This window comes from Oculina patagonica, chromosome 9 (genome assembly GCF_052425735.1).
Source record: "Oculina patagonica isolate OP01 chromosome 9, crgOcupat, whole genome shotgun sequence".
NCBI classification, from domain to species: Eukaryota; Metazoa; Cnidaria; class Anthozoa; order Scleractinia; family Oculinidae; genus Oculina; species Oculina patagonica.
Window position 1 is genome coordinate 10,517,626 of NC_135766.1, and position 13,977 is coordinate 10,531,602.

At 39.9% G+C, this 13,977-nt stretch overlaps 2 non-coding genes and 1 pseudogene across 3 annotated transcripts; all 3 read left to right on the plus strand.

Moving 5' to 3' along the window:
* Positions 1-4,532: 4,532 nt before the first annotated feature.
* Positions 4,533-10,108, plus strand: LOC144665708 (steroid 17-alpha-hydroxylase/17,20 lyase-like; annotated as a pseudogene). The gene is made up of 4 exons (XR_013573003.1): positions 4,533-4,729; positions 6,154-6,311; positions 7,126-8,157; positions 8,803-10,108. The product of XR_013573003.1 is annotated as a steroid 17-alpha-hydroxylase/17,20 lyase-like (transcript).
* Positions 10,109-10,948: 840 nt separating this feature from the next.
* Trnat-agu (transfer RNA threonine (anticodon AGU)) lies at positions 10,949-11,022 on the plus strand. The gene has a single exon. It is a non-coding gene; the product is annotated as a tRNA-Thr (tRNA).
* A 565-nt stretch (positions 11,023-11,587) lies between these two features.
* Trnav-aac (transfer RNA valine (anticodon AAC)) lies at positions 11,588-11,660 on the plus strand. The gene has a single exon. It is a non-coding gene; the product is annotated as a tRNA-Val (tRNA).
* Positions 11,661-13,977: the final 2,317 nt, after the last annotated feature.

Sequence of the window (13,977 nt, forward strand, 5' to 3'; positions counted from 1 at the left end):
TAAGATATTATAAAGCTTTTTGAACTTTTTTGTTATTTTAACCGGGTTCTTTTTCAACAGTTCAGCCTAAGCCTCGTTTCCATGCTAAAACAAAACTTTTAAAGGCTCCCAAGTCCACAAACTACCACTGATCAATTGCTATCAGGCATTTTCTGACTATTTGCCACTCCATCTTCCTAAAAATCACCATTTGGGTTATTCCCTCCATATGATACCGACCAACCTACTGGCTCATGGACTAATAATGTCAAAAAAGCCGCCATCTTGGATCCGCCATCTTGGGTTTCAAAATTTTTCCAAAACGTCAGAAAACCGCCCGAAATTACTGCAAAGTAATCAAAATCAATAAAACTGTGCTTGAAAACCGTAAAATGGTGAAAATAAATGCATTAAAGATATTTCTTATTAATAGAAACACGAAACACGAAAATTACCGCTGCCATGGTGACGTCAAGTTCCTGACAAAACGACCTATCCCACCAAATTATTGCCAGATAAATTTTAGATAAACTTGCAATGTTTGGCAGCATTTGGTTGAATCTTGAAAAAGTTATAAGCGTCCAAAGTCAGCGCGGGCACTTTCCGCCCACCCCCCCCCCCCCCGGTCGGGAAAGGGTTAAAATTTCTGAATTACTTTATCCAATAAAAAATTAGCGCAAACGCTCACGGGTTCTCCGAAAGCAAACACGCGTAGAAATACGTCAAGTTGCTTAGCAACTTCTGGGATGAAAACCGCGTGCTCAGTCACCTCTCGGAGAAGCGATGTCAGTCATCGACTGTCACTTCTTCCCCCCCCCCCCCCCCGACTGTATTAAGAATTAACGTCTAGTATGTACCATCACCCTTTTAAAAAGGGTCATACATGTGTATGGTGGAGCTGATGCCGAAGGTGACATTGTCTGATCATATCTTGGTGGCATTGCAACGCTCTTGGCGTGCATAGGAAGACCAGGCTGGAGGCCGTACGGCGGATATGCCGGAATTCGCTCTCAGTTATTAAGGTAGTCACGGTCAGCTTTTCAACTACCGTTTTAATTCCATTAAGAAGCTAAATCCTGGACGCTTATTGCTTTTTTGGACCTTGAGAGTAGGCGCTTATTCGAGCCTGGGCGCTTATTAAATCTTCACCATTTTTAGCAAGTAGCTAGTACGTTTATTTTGCAAGAACGCAATATATAACAACAAAACGTGAAGTTGTACCAAATCCCGAATTTTAACTGTTCATTGAAAGTTTCTGCAAGCTAAGAACAGCTTATTGACCTCGTGTTGGATTATTCTGCCTTACTTGGCCGGCGAGTTCCTTACGGAATTCACGTTATCTAAGAACAGCTTATTGACATCGTGCTGGACTATTCAGTCTTACTTAGCTGGAGGGTTCCTTACGGAAATCACATTATCTAAGAACAGTTTATAGACCTCGTGCTGGATTGTTCTGTTTTACTTGGCTGGTGACTTCTTTAAGGAACTCGCATTATCTAAGAAGAGCTTATTGACCTCGTGTTGGATTATTCTGTCTTACTTGACTGGTGAGTTCCTTGTGGAACTCACGTTATCTAAGAACAGCTTATTGACATCGTGCTGGATTATTCTGTCTTACTTAGCTGGTGAGTTCCTTGTGGAACTCACGTTATCTAAGAACTGCTTATTGACCTCGTGCTGGATTATTCTGTCTTTTTTTTAGAGGGGGGGGGGGGAGTTCCTTATGGAACTCACGTTATCTTAGAACAGCTTATTGTCCTCGTGCTTGATTAGTCTGTCTTACTTGCCTGGTGACTTCCTTATGAAACTTACGTTTTCTATGAACAGCTTATTGACCTCGTGCTAGATTATTCTCTTACTTGGCTTGTGAGTTCCTTATGGAACTCACGTTATCCGAGGGCAGCAATTGACTTCTTGTTGGATTATTGAGTCTTACTTGGCTGGCAAGTTCCTTATGGAACTCTCGTTATCTTAGAACACCTTATTGTTCTGGTGCTGGATTATTCTGTCTTACTTAGCTGGTGAGTTCCTTACGGAACTCACGTTATCTTAGAATAGCTCATTGACATCGTGCTGAATTATTCAGTCTTACTTAGCTCGAGGGTTCCTTATGGAACGCACGTTATCTAAGAACATTTCATTGACGTCGTTCTGGATTATTTTGTCTTACTTGACTGGTGAGTTCCTTATGGAACTCGCATATCTAAGAACAGCTTATTGACATCGTGCTGGATTATTCTGTCTTACTTGGCTGATAAGTTCCTTATGGAACTCACGTTATCTAAGAACGGCGTATTGACATCGTGCTGGATTATTCAGTATTACTTGGCTGGTGAGTTCCTTATGGAACTCACGTTATCTAAGAACTGCTTATTGACCTCGTGCTGGATTATTCTGTCTTACTTGGCAGGTGGGTTCCTTGTGGAACTTATGGATTATTCTGTCTTACTTGGCTGTTGAGTTCCTTATTGAACTCACGTTATCTAAGAACAGCTGACTTGGGGGTAAGTAAGTAAGTAAGTAAGTAAGTAAGTAAGTAAGTAAATAAGTAAGTAAGTAAGTAAGTAAGTAAGTAAGTAAGTAAGTAAGTAAGTAAGTAAGTAAGTAAAGTCTTTATTTAACGAGGGTAGCACTAAAATAGCATAAAAAAACACTAACAAACCAGTGGCCCTCAATAATTATTTACATTAAAATATAAAAATACACAGAACAATACGAATATTAAAACTATGGATAAACTATGAAATATTACGAATAAAAATACAAGAAATACCAGATAAAATATTAAAAGGTAAAAAGAGTAAAAGTGTAACTAAATTACAGAATAAAATGATTTAAAAACTGCTGTTCTTTAAAAATTCTCTTCCAAAGAGAGTTCCTAAAAGCTTTAATCGTTGATAATTTTCGCATAGATAGGGGTAGGCTGTTCCATTTTTTACAAGCAGTCACGGTAAAAGTTCTGCCACCTTCAGTTAATCGTTTGATAACTGGATGAACAATATTAAAGTTGGCATATCTTGTATTTCGTGAATGAGTCTCGCTAGTAAGCTTAAGTAAGCTTTTCAGATAGGTGGGTACATGCCCCTGTAAACGCTTGTATATAATACAGCACTTAGTTAGTTTAGCCTGTTCGGTAAATGGTATCCAGTTAAGTTTATTGAACAGTTTGACAGAGTTCGCTTGGCGATCGGCATCTAGAATTACTCTTGCAGCCCTCTTCTGCAGTTTTAGAACACGTGTGAAGGTATGTTTATCACAGCTGGTCCAAACCACGCTCACGTAATCAATAATCGGTCTAATCATGGTGTTATAGTAAAGTAGTCTATGTCTTAGAGGTAAGCAGCATTTGATCCTCTTTAAAATTCCTATCCGCTGCGACAGTTTTATACATATTTTGTCCACATGAGGGATAAATGTTATAATTAGTTCATGGTCGATCTCTAGACCCAAAACGTGAGTTCCTTGTGGAACTCACGTTATCTTAGAACAGCTTATTTTCCTCGTGCTGGATTATTCTGTCTTACTTGGCTGGTGAGTTCCTTATGGAACTCACGTTACCTAAGAACAGCTTATTGACCTCGTGCTGGATTATTCTGTCTTACTTGGCTGGCGAGTTCCTCATGGAACTCACGTTATCTGAGGGCAGCAGCTTGCTGAATTATTCTGTCCTGGCGAGTTCCCTTATGGATATCATATTATCTTAGAACAGCTTATTGGAATATATGTGATAAACCTGCATGAAAAAATTCGGGTTTGAATCCCGCTCATAGCCTGAAAATTTTTTCCAGGGTTTTTAAGTAGTATGGCCGCACTTTCATTTATCACATACATCTCTTAGTTGTACGTAGTCAATTTCAAGCCCAATTTTAATTCATTAAAAATCAATACTCCCCTTGTGCACTTCAGTTTTTAGGGGGTTTGGGTTGGGGGTGGGCTCTTTATTGGAGGCTGGGCATACATTTTCAATATTTTTCCCGCGAATTGACGCGGTTCGCGGGAAAAATTATAGACAAATGTATGAGAAAATTATAAACGTAACTGAACGCTTTTTAGCCCAGCTACATCCTTCAAACTCGGCGAATAAAAACTTTTGCCTAGTATCTTAACTTTACAATTTATTAGTTGTCCAGAATTCGATTTTTGTAAAAGATATTTACCGTCGGATTCTCATACAAACACTGTAATTTCTACCCGCTTTGCCTACTCGTCAAGATGGCGTCGAAAACTGTGATAAGGTCTATTAGCTTTTTTATTTGTTTTGCAGTGGTCAGTAACACAAAATCAACTATTCGTGTGCTCTGCCTTGTCAATCACTAACACTGCCTTTTGTTGCTTCAATTCAGTGTGACTGTCTCGGGACACTACTTGACGTCAAATATTGACATTGTGTTAGATTAGGGAATTACGGGTCGCCCACTACCTTTCGGAACGAGTTAATTTATTGGCTCTTAAAACAATAGATAACAGTTGACAACAATGCCCCTAGCCCTGAATAACAATAGAGACTGGGAATTACTCATGCAGCACATACAGATTTGCATTTTGCATCAAAGATGGCGTTGTCATTGTCGGAGTATTTTACCTTTGGAAATATTTTCCTTGCTATCGTTTTCTTGCTGATTCTCAATCAACTGATTGAGTTGTATCAGTTTAGGAACATGCCGCCGGGACCTCGTCTGACATGTTTGCCATTTATTGGAAATTTGCTGAGCTTTGATTCTGGAGAAACCCTTCGCGAATCCACAGCAAGGTTTGTTTACATTGTACTGTTGTGATTAGAACCCGCGATAAAGCACAGCGCGTTAACCACTTTTCTAGGCAGTCTAGTTTTTATCTTGCTTATTCCTCAAACTAAAAATACTTTAAATAAAAATCTTTTCCTTCCACTCCCCTACAATGCATTTCGATTACTTTGGAAATTGATTTGTCTCGCAAAAATCAACACAAGCATCCTTGCATAAATTAGACGTGCTTGATCTTCACAATATTCGCTTGGGTCGTCACGCAACGTGTAAAATGCCGAAAAGGGGGTTCGTTCCACTGTATGTTTGATAAGAATACCTAAGGTCTCCGCATACGTGGGGACAAGACGCAGGGACATGTCGCAGCGACATGAAGCATAATCTTTTAGGTAAAATAAGTTTATTTTATTTTATTTTTTTACAAAATTCTTTTAATGACCGCATCGTGTGCAGACCTTAAATTTAAAACCCCAAGGGTCGCGCCACTGCCTTTGTCGGGGGCACACGTTCCCCGTTTTCCCCGCTTGCTGGTTTTCAGGGCTTTTCGTGGCCGGCTAGCTCTGGTGCACTTAGATTTCTGATGTAATTCATAGTTTGTAACTTCTTGCATTATCTGTTGAGATTGAAAAAACGGGACGGTGGCTGAGCTGGCCAACGCACCCAGTTTATAACTGAGATGTGTGTCTGGATGCGTAGTGAGGGCAAAACTGCTTTCCAGTTCTCCACCGGCAAGGCGCTCTATATTTTCATTCAGCTCAGTTTAGATTTTGCGAGAAAATGTTTAATCATGAATGACGAATTGAACCAAATTATTCTCTCGAATTCCACACTGATACTAGAGGTCGTAGACTTTATGCAGACGTCGAAGAATTCGCCAAGCAGCGACCGAAAACCCAGAAACGGTTGAGTAAACAGCTTTGGATTGCAAACTTTTTCACGTTCAAGCAAAACGAATATTCTGAAACAAGAATTATCAATGTCTTACCACTGCCAGGACAACTAGTTTATGTCAAATTCTCTTGGCTTTTCCAAAAGCAGATGGAGGAATCTAAACCGGATACGGTAACATTGAAAGCTTTACACGTCTCGCAATTAGTTTATATTCATTTAAAGTTGTACCTTTTTTGCAAGTTGTATTGATTCGTCTTAGTAAGCTTTATTAACTATTATATGCGTATGTAAGAGGCATGGGATGAAATAGTAATGCAATGTTTTCTCGTGGCATACCGTGAATATCTCACTAGTGACTTGATTTTTCTCTATATACACACACCTAAATTCTCGTGTGTATACTAAAAAATCAAGTCACTCGTGGGATATTTCAAGGTATGCCACACGAAACCATTGCTTAACTTGTATTTATTTATGACGTATAACAATTTTGGACAGCACCTCATGTTCTTTATTTCATTGTTTTTATTTTCTTACAAAGCTTGAGAAAGAAGTATGGTACGTTATATACATTGAAAGTTGGCAGCTTTAAACTTGTTGTCGCGGATGACGCTGAATCTGTGAAGGAAGTCCTTGTGAAGAAATCTGCTGACTATGCTGGAAGACCTCCATTTTATTCCTTTTTGATGACTACACTTGGTATGTGTATATAACTAAAACTACACTACCTAAAGAGTGGACAGAACAAAAGTGAACTAAATTATGGTCATCATTGTTCATTTTTCATCTGTCACATCTTGAGAATATTCGATTTGCCGGAATTGCTACAATATGCAGTGGTGGATCTAGGGGAGGGGCCCGGTGGGCCCGGGCCCCCACCTTATTTTCAGGCCAAACCAAGGCCTGTAGGGCTGAGAAACGTTATGTTCGAGAGCGGGCCCCTCTTATTCTTGGAGTCTGGATGGTCGGGCCCCCCCACTTACCTGAAGGTCTGGATCCGCCACTGATATGTCTCGTGAAAGTAAAAAATGGTGTCGGACAAATGAAAATTATTTACCCTGAGTCAGTGAGGCATGCTATTAGATGCGGAGTCCAGAGACGTCAGGACTTATTAACACGAAGAGTAACAGTTAGTTTAGCCTTTTGATTTGTCATGTATAAATTGTTTTTCCACTTATGTTTTATGCAGTTTTAGCTAGTCAATGTCGAAATTAGGAGACAAAAAATCTAAAACGAACATCTCACTGAAATGTTACAAAGCTTTGAAAAATAAAAAAATCATGTGCTTTGAGCTACCGGATGCTGAACGATCCAGTGGAGGATCCAGTACAGAATTAGGCTCTGCCTTATGTTGTATAAATTTTTTATAATTACTTTTACATTCTTGTGTTTAAGGTGGGAAGGATATTGTAGCAGGAAACTCTGGTCCTACCTCGAAATTTCACCGAAAGCTGTTTGTCACAGCTATACGATAATATATACTATTAATATTTTATTTTCCGTTGCATTTCAGGCGGAAAGGATATCGCCCTTGGGAACTATGGTCCTGCGTGGAGATTTCACCGTAAGCTGTTTATGACAGCTGTGCGACAGTACCTCTCTGATCAGGAAATGGTGGAAGAAAGGATCTCAGAACAGGCAACGAGGCTTGTCCAGTATTTTGAAGACCAGAATGGAAAGGGCTTTGACCCCGGAAAAGATTCTAATGGAAAGTGTTGCAAACGTGATTTGTCGAATCACATTTGGAAAGCACTTTGATTCGTCCCATCCAGATTTTGAGGAACTTTGGCGGTTGAATAATGAATCCTTCACGAACACTGAAGCAAGCGCTCAAACTTTTTTCTTAGATTTATTTCCAGTAGCAAGGTACTTTCCATTTCCTGCATATCGCTCATTCCAGAAAATGTTTGACCGAATTTTTGAAATTCTTCGCCATCAGTTAAAGGTACAAGAGAAAGAGTTCGACCCCACAGCGGAGATCGAGAGCCTCACTGGAAGTCTCTTAAAAGAGAGGATTGCAGCTGAAAGTGAAGTGGGTGCAGAAGACAAAGCATCCATTCTGTCAGATGACTACATCATCAACACCTTGGAAGACATGTTCAGCGCTAGTTATGAGACCACCAGTACTACCCTGCGATGAGCCATTGCATACCTAGTTAACTATCCAGAATGTCAAACAGAGGTACAGAACCAGCTAGATGAAGTGGTTGGAAGGGACCGAATGCCAGGGCTGGATGATCGTCCACATCTTCCGCTCGTTCAGGCCACTATAATGGAGGCACTGAGAGTGGGAAATGTTGCTGAAGCCGCCATTCCCCATTACACGCTGAAGGACACCTCACTGGCTGGGTACCGTGTTCCCAAGGATACAGTAGTGCTGGTCAATTTCATGAATGTCCATCTGGATCCAAGCTGTTGGGAGAATCCAAACTCGTTCAACCCTCGCCGCCACATTGATGCTGATGGCCAGCTCATTACCAACTCTGGAAACTTTCTCCCGTTCTCAGCAGGGCGCCGGGTTTGTGCAGGTGAAGCTCTGGCAAAGGTGAGACGTAAAACTCACACGTGTTTAACTAGACAACCTACAGACATGTTATAGTATAATGTTGAACACATGTCAGAAATTATTATAATGAAGATGGATTTAATTTACCAAAGGAAAAAAATATGTTCCAGTACTAGCAGTCGGAAATGCCTAGTGGCTCATCGTTTGTGGCACCAAACCCTCTTCTGTTACATACAGAAACCGATAATAGTGTTTCATTTGTAGTACCCCTGGATGTGGTGCTTATTTATGTCAAACCAGCATTACCAGCATTACCCGTTCATGCAGTTCCTGAAATGCCAATTTAAATTTAAAAACAATTAAAGGCAGCCAATGACCTTAGTTTGTGATGAGCTCTCAGATACTAATCCGTCAATCACTGTGCCATCCTCCTTTTCCAGTCTATAGAATTAATTACTATGGTACGGGCAATGATTATAGTATAAGGAAATGATTTTATAAAGGGTGCCAAACCTTCACACGAACCAACCGATTGATAAGTGAATTATGTTCTAGTTTAAAAATGTTAATCTTCTTTTGTTTAATTTGTGTCAGTTTGTTATTTGTCAGCGAAGTAATAAAGCAGTCCGTGTTTACTTGCATGTACGATTTTTTACATGTTTGTAATTGGTTCTCTCTTTTAAGGTGGAGCTGTTCCTTTTCTTGTCCTGGATGCTGCACAAGTTCACATTTTTGCCGTCGGAGAATGGCACTCTTCCGGATCTCAAAGGAGTAACTGGTTTTACAAGGTATCCAGCACCTTACCAAATAAGAGTTTTAAAGCGCTTATAAATAAGTAAAAGGGTGTGGAATCCCTATTCATTTTTGGAAATCAGTACTCAGTACCCTAGCATTTAACCTATTATATTTTGTCATCATATACGGTTAAATGCCTGTCACGGGTTAGTTTTGGAATGTACAATTTGGACTTGGTATATATAAGTTTGAACAGTTCGAAAGCTTTATTCTGGTAAGTGTAGCGCTCCGTCCAAAGTTCGATCTTTATTTTGTCAGTTTTGGTGAGATCGTGAACAACTGTTGTAGTTGCGGTCGATAGGCTGCCTTCACATGCTTGAAAGCAATCCAGAATTTTAGTTTGTTTGTTCAGTGGATCGGATCAAGATACGGGATATAGTAAAATTATTAGTTTCAACCCAGAAGTACCAGTAGTTCGTATTATGTGATCGTCCGGTGGGAGTAGTTCAGAGAAGAACTGTTGTTGGTAAATGACGTTTTGACAACCTAAGCGGAAGTTATCTTCACAGTCAAGTGAAAAGTTGTTGTCAGTCGATGATGTTATAGGTCTGGTCCGTTGAAGTAGATTGGTCAGTTTAGCCGTGATGTTATTGGCTGTAAGACTCGTGTAAAGTTTGTCAACAGTAATTGGTCAGTTTTCTTGTACTGTTAATCAAATTAAGTCGTTCTGTTTCGTCTGTTGTTAGTCAAATTAAGTTCTGTTCGTAAATCGTAAAGTTCATATAAAAACGTGATTATAATATATCTATAGCAGCATTTACATTAACATTAGAAATAAATTAAACTGTAATATTTTAGGATGGAAATGCAACTTGTAAGAAGTACTATTGACTGTAATAAAATTTTAATTTGTAGCAAAACTGTAACTGGGTATCTTCCTGCTACTGGTTGTAATAATGAGCCGTTGTCACAAATGATAGGCGAATAAAGTTTGATTTGAATACAGAAATCTTCCCAAGTTCCTTGATAGATTCTTGATACATTCGTCTACCGTTACTTACTTTTAAGAAACGCATGCTACAATGTAGGTCAAAAGTAGTTGGAACACTCATTTACGCGACCTTTTATTCATACAAAATGATTTTTTGTACTACTCTCCTTGTAAAAGATTGCATTTTCCATTCTCCTTGTTATTCTAAATTAATTTTTATATACATCAATATTTTACCCACCATAATCCTAACGTGTGTGACCGTTTATTCGCAACATTGCAGAAGAAGGGAACTAGCAGTCGGTGACGCGATTGAATTGTGTTAACATAGGCGGCGGAGCAGGGGGCATGCATGGGGTGTATCCCCCAAAACATTTGGGGGGCTGAAGGCCCCCCTCCCACGTTTTGGTGTCACACCTATCGCAAGCGCAGCGTAAAACTGGTTTGTCAAGATATTCCGTCTCGTGAGTGAGTTCAACCATCTTCGAAACCTTTTTGGAAGTCTTTGGGAAACTTCGTTTCTTTTCGGAAAAGTCCGAAAAATGATCGAAAACGTTCATGTGGCCTTCGAACAACAATCCAAGAATTTTCTGAAATCTTCCGTCTAGAAACTGCTCAGTAAACAAAAAGGTGCTAGGAAGGATATGAAAACCAGCCGAGAACATTTGGGTCATTCTGAATATGAAATAAGCAAGTTTTTTCGGAAACTAGTAGCAGGAAAAGTTTTTTATGTTGCCTTTCTTTGCGTCTTTTCTGGTATATTACTTAAAAAATTCTTCCCTCACTCGCCAGCATCGCCGCATATTAAATATTCATTTCATTTACCAATTGAATACCAAACAAACAAACAAACAATCGCCCACAGAGCGCACCTTAATAACCTACTATTGCTCTCAAACAGTTCTACTTAAGTCCCACACAAATTTGAGAGGCCATATCAAAAACTCGTGCCTCGTTTTTTTCATCATGGGTTCCAAACACCTCGAAACAATAAAAGCACGACGCCGTAGGCGTATCTCTTTCTCGGTGTTTGGAACCCCTGATGAAAAACTCGCACTCGTTTTTGATCTATTACATTTAACACCCGCCGGTTTCCTCACACAGGGCGCCGTAGCTCAGTTGATTAGAGCGCCTGTCTAGTAAACAGGAGGTCATGGGTTCAAATCCCATCGGTGCCTTTTAGTAAATCGCCTTTTACAACCTCACGTGATGCACTCTTTTAAACCCCACCCAATTGCCTTAGCAATTGCTCATTTTGCCATCAAATGTTTAATTTTTTAAGCAAGAAGTAAATAATTCGTACTTGAAAAGTGCTCTACAGTGAAAACGAATTTACAGTGTTTGTGTTATAACTTTAAAAATTTAGTTGATTTAGTAAAAAAGGAAAATATATTGCCTTTCTCTATGTGATCGAGCTATAATTAGGCCAAGATGTCAAGTAGGCTGACGTCCCCCCCCCCCCCCCCCCATCCCCCATATGAAGCTTTTGTGGCGTTGTTACTTGACTTGAAAAGTAACTGCCTAGTGCTAAAAAGCCCGAAACGTTAAGATGCAGCTGCTATTGCTCCACTCTAGTCCAGTCTACTTCACCCACCCCACTCCACCGGCCCAAGTCCAATCTCCATTTCACTCCAGTCCATTCCATTACATTCCGTTCGAATCCGCGGATTCATTATAACGATTTAGAACATTTACAGAACTGAAAAGAAGCCCTCCTTATGTGAGCTCTTCTTGATCGTGGTTGTTTCCGTAGTGTAGTGGTTATCACATCCGCCTAACACGCGGAAGGTCGCAGGTTCAAGCCCTGCCGGAAACATTTTTTTTCTATACATTGTATAAAACCAGAAAGGGAGACCAACTTAGAAAATGTTTTCCCTTATATATTTTCTTTAAATTAAAGCAACATTTTTTTATCAAATATCTGATGTTCTTATTGGATTATTCATTTTGTGGACTGAAACACTTACATGAGGGTTTCAATAGGGTTAACATTTAGCAGTTAGGCATAAAAATCGGTCAGTGATTATAAATAAAACAGACTAGATCACTTCTTCGTTCCAATCCAATATTTTAGGTCCTAAGACCTAACATATGTTTTCAATAACGAAAATTAATTTTTAACTTTTGTTAACCGCATAATGAAAACAAAACCTTTGGACGTAAAAAAACAAAATTTTAACCGTTAACCGTAAAAGCCACCACTCCATTGAGACCCTCAATTAAAGGTAACTTTGACACCACATTTGATCACATTTCACTCTACCAAAGGCATAGTACCTCAAAATCCACAATGGTCTTTGCCGCGATCAAAGGTATGGCGAGGTTTGGCAAAGACGGCTTTAACCACCTTTTACCCAGGTCAAGTCTGCCGAAAGCAAGTCACTAAGTGAACTTTCTTTCTGGATCTATAAGTGCACATTTTTCCATTTAGCTCCACCATCAACCACCCAAACTCTCCTTACTTATCTCAGTACATGTCTTGTAATCAGTTGGGAGAATTCAAACATACATAAATATATTTTCTGCTTAGACCGCGGGCAGTCCCTCGTTCGGATAGTAAAGTAGCCTATTAAATGTATTCTTGTAGTTTATTTTGTTTTAACCTTTGGCTTATTCCTTACTTTGGAGAGTAGGCTGCAATGCCAGAGTTTTGTTTTTTGATAAAGAGATGCAAGATCTGCAAGAGCCATAATTGAATTAAAGATCAACTATTTTGTTCACGAACGCATTTTAATGCATTTTTATTTTTATAATGCTACATAGCAATAAATATCAGTAGGCGAAGCTAGGGGAGAAGGCCGGGCCGATTGCGAGGTTCCCTTTTAGTCAAAAGGTCGCTTGAAGTGTTATAGAGGTCGCCAACTTTGTAGAAACCATGCCGGTACGGGCATACTTCGGTACTAGAAACGGATTTGTAATAAACACATTCTTATCTTTGAACCACAGGTCAAGTAAAGCAAAGCAAAGCAAATGCCCTGTATTGTTTTCACAGCTCTATTGCTCATTCCGTGAAATTGCAACTTGGTTGGATACAATTTTTGAATAGACCTAATCAAGAGCAGTAAAATTATAAAAAAAGTAAATACATGTGCATGTTATTTTGAAGGCCGGGAGGTCGGAACTGTTACCTGTTACCTAGCTTTTTTGTGCCTCGTGGCACATAAGGCCTCCACAGAATGCTTCCAATTTTCTCTGTTGGCTGCAGCAGCTCTTGCCTCACCCCATGTACGCCATCCCGCACTGTTCCTCTCTCTCTTGACTGTTCTTCGCCAGGTGGTCTTATGACTTCCTCTCCTCCTTTTTCCTTCAGGTGTCCATGATAGGGCTATGTTGGTATGGCTGTTTCTGTTTCGTCGCAGGATATGCCCTATCATCCTCCATCTTCTCATCTTAACCTCTTCACTTAGCAACCTCGTCCCTGCCTTCTCAAGGAGCTCCCTAGTGGTAACGTGATCTTGCCAGTTTATTTTGAGAATCCTCCTGAGGCATTTGTTGTGAAACACATCTATTCGTTGGTCATCTCCCATGTTCATCTTCCATGTCTCACATCCATACAGTAGCACCGGTACGACTAAGGTTTTAAACAGTCTAAGCTTGGTCCTCTTCGTGATGCTCTTTGAGTTCCATATTCTTTTGAGTCTGGCAAATGTGCCTCTCGCCTTGGACAGCCTGTTTTTCAGATCTTTCATTCCTCCTCCCTCCTTACAAATGATAGCTCCCAGATAATTAAACTCCTCAACTTCGTCGATATCTTGCCCATCTACTGCAACTTTCTCCTTACTCTTCCCGTTAATCCTCATCACTTTTGTCTTTCCCTTGTTGATTTTCAGCCCGACCCGTGTTGCTTCCTCATTCATTTTAGTAGTCTTGTTCTGCATATGCTGTTTAGTAGAAGACAAAAGCGCCACATCATCTGCAAAATCTAGATCATCAAGCTTAGATGTAAAGTTCCACCTGATTCCGTTTTCGGGAGGAGGTCGGAACTGTAGGGGAAAACTATTCCTGAGGTCTTGAGGTTTTGAGTGTTCAAGCCCGAGACCACAGTTTTCCCTATATAATACGGACCGATCTAGGCTGTCAAATAACATCTTTATACTTTAATTTGTTCGGTAAAGAAACCTTGAAAGGTTGGT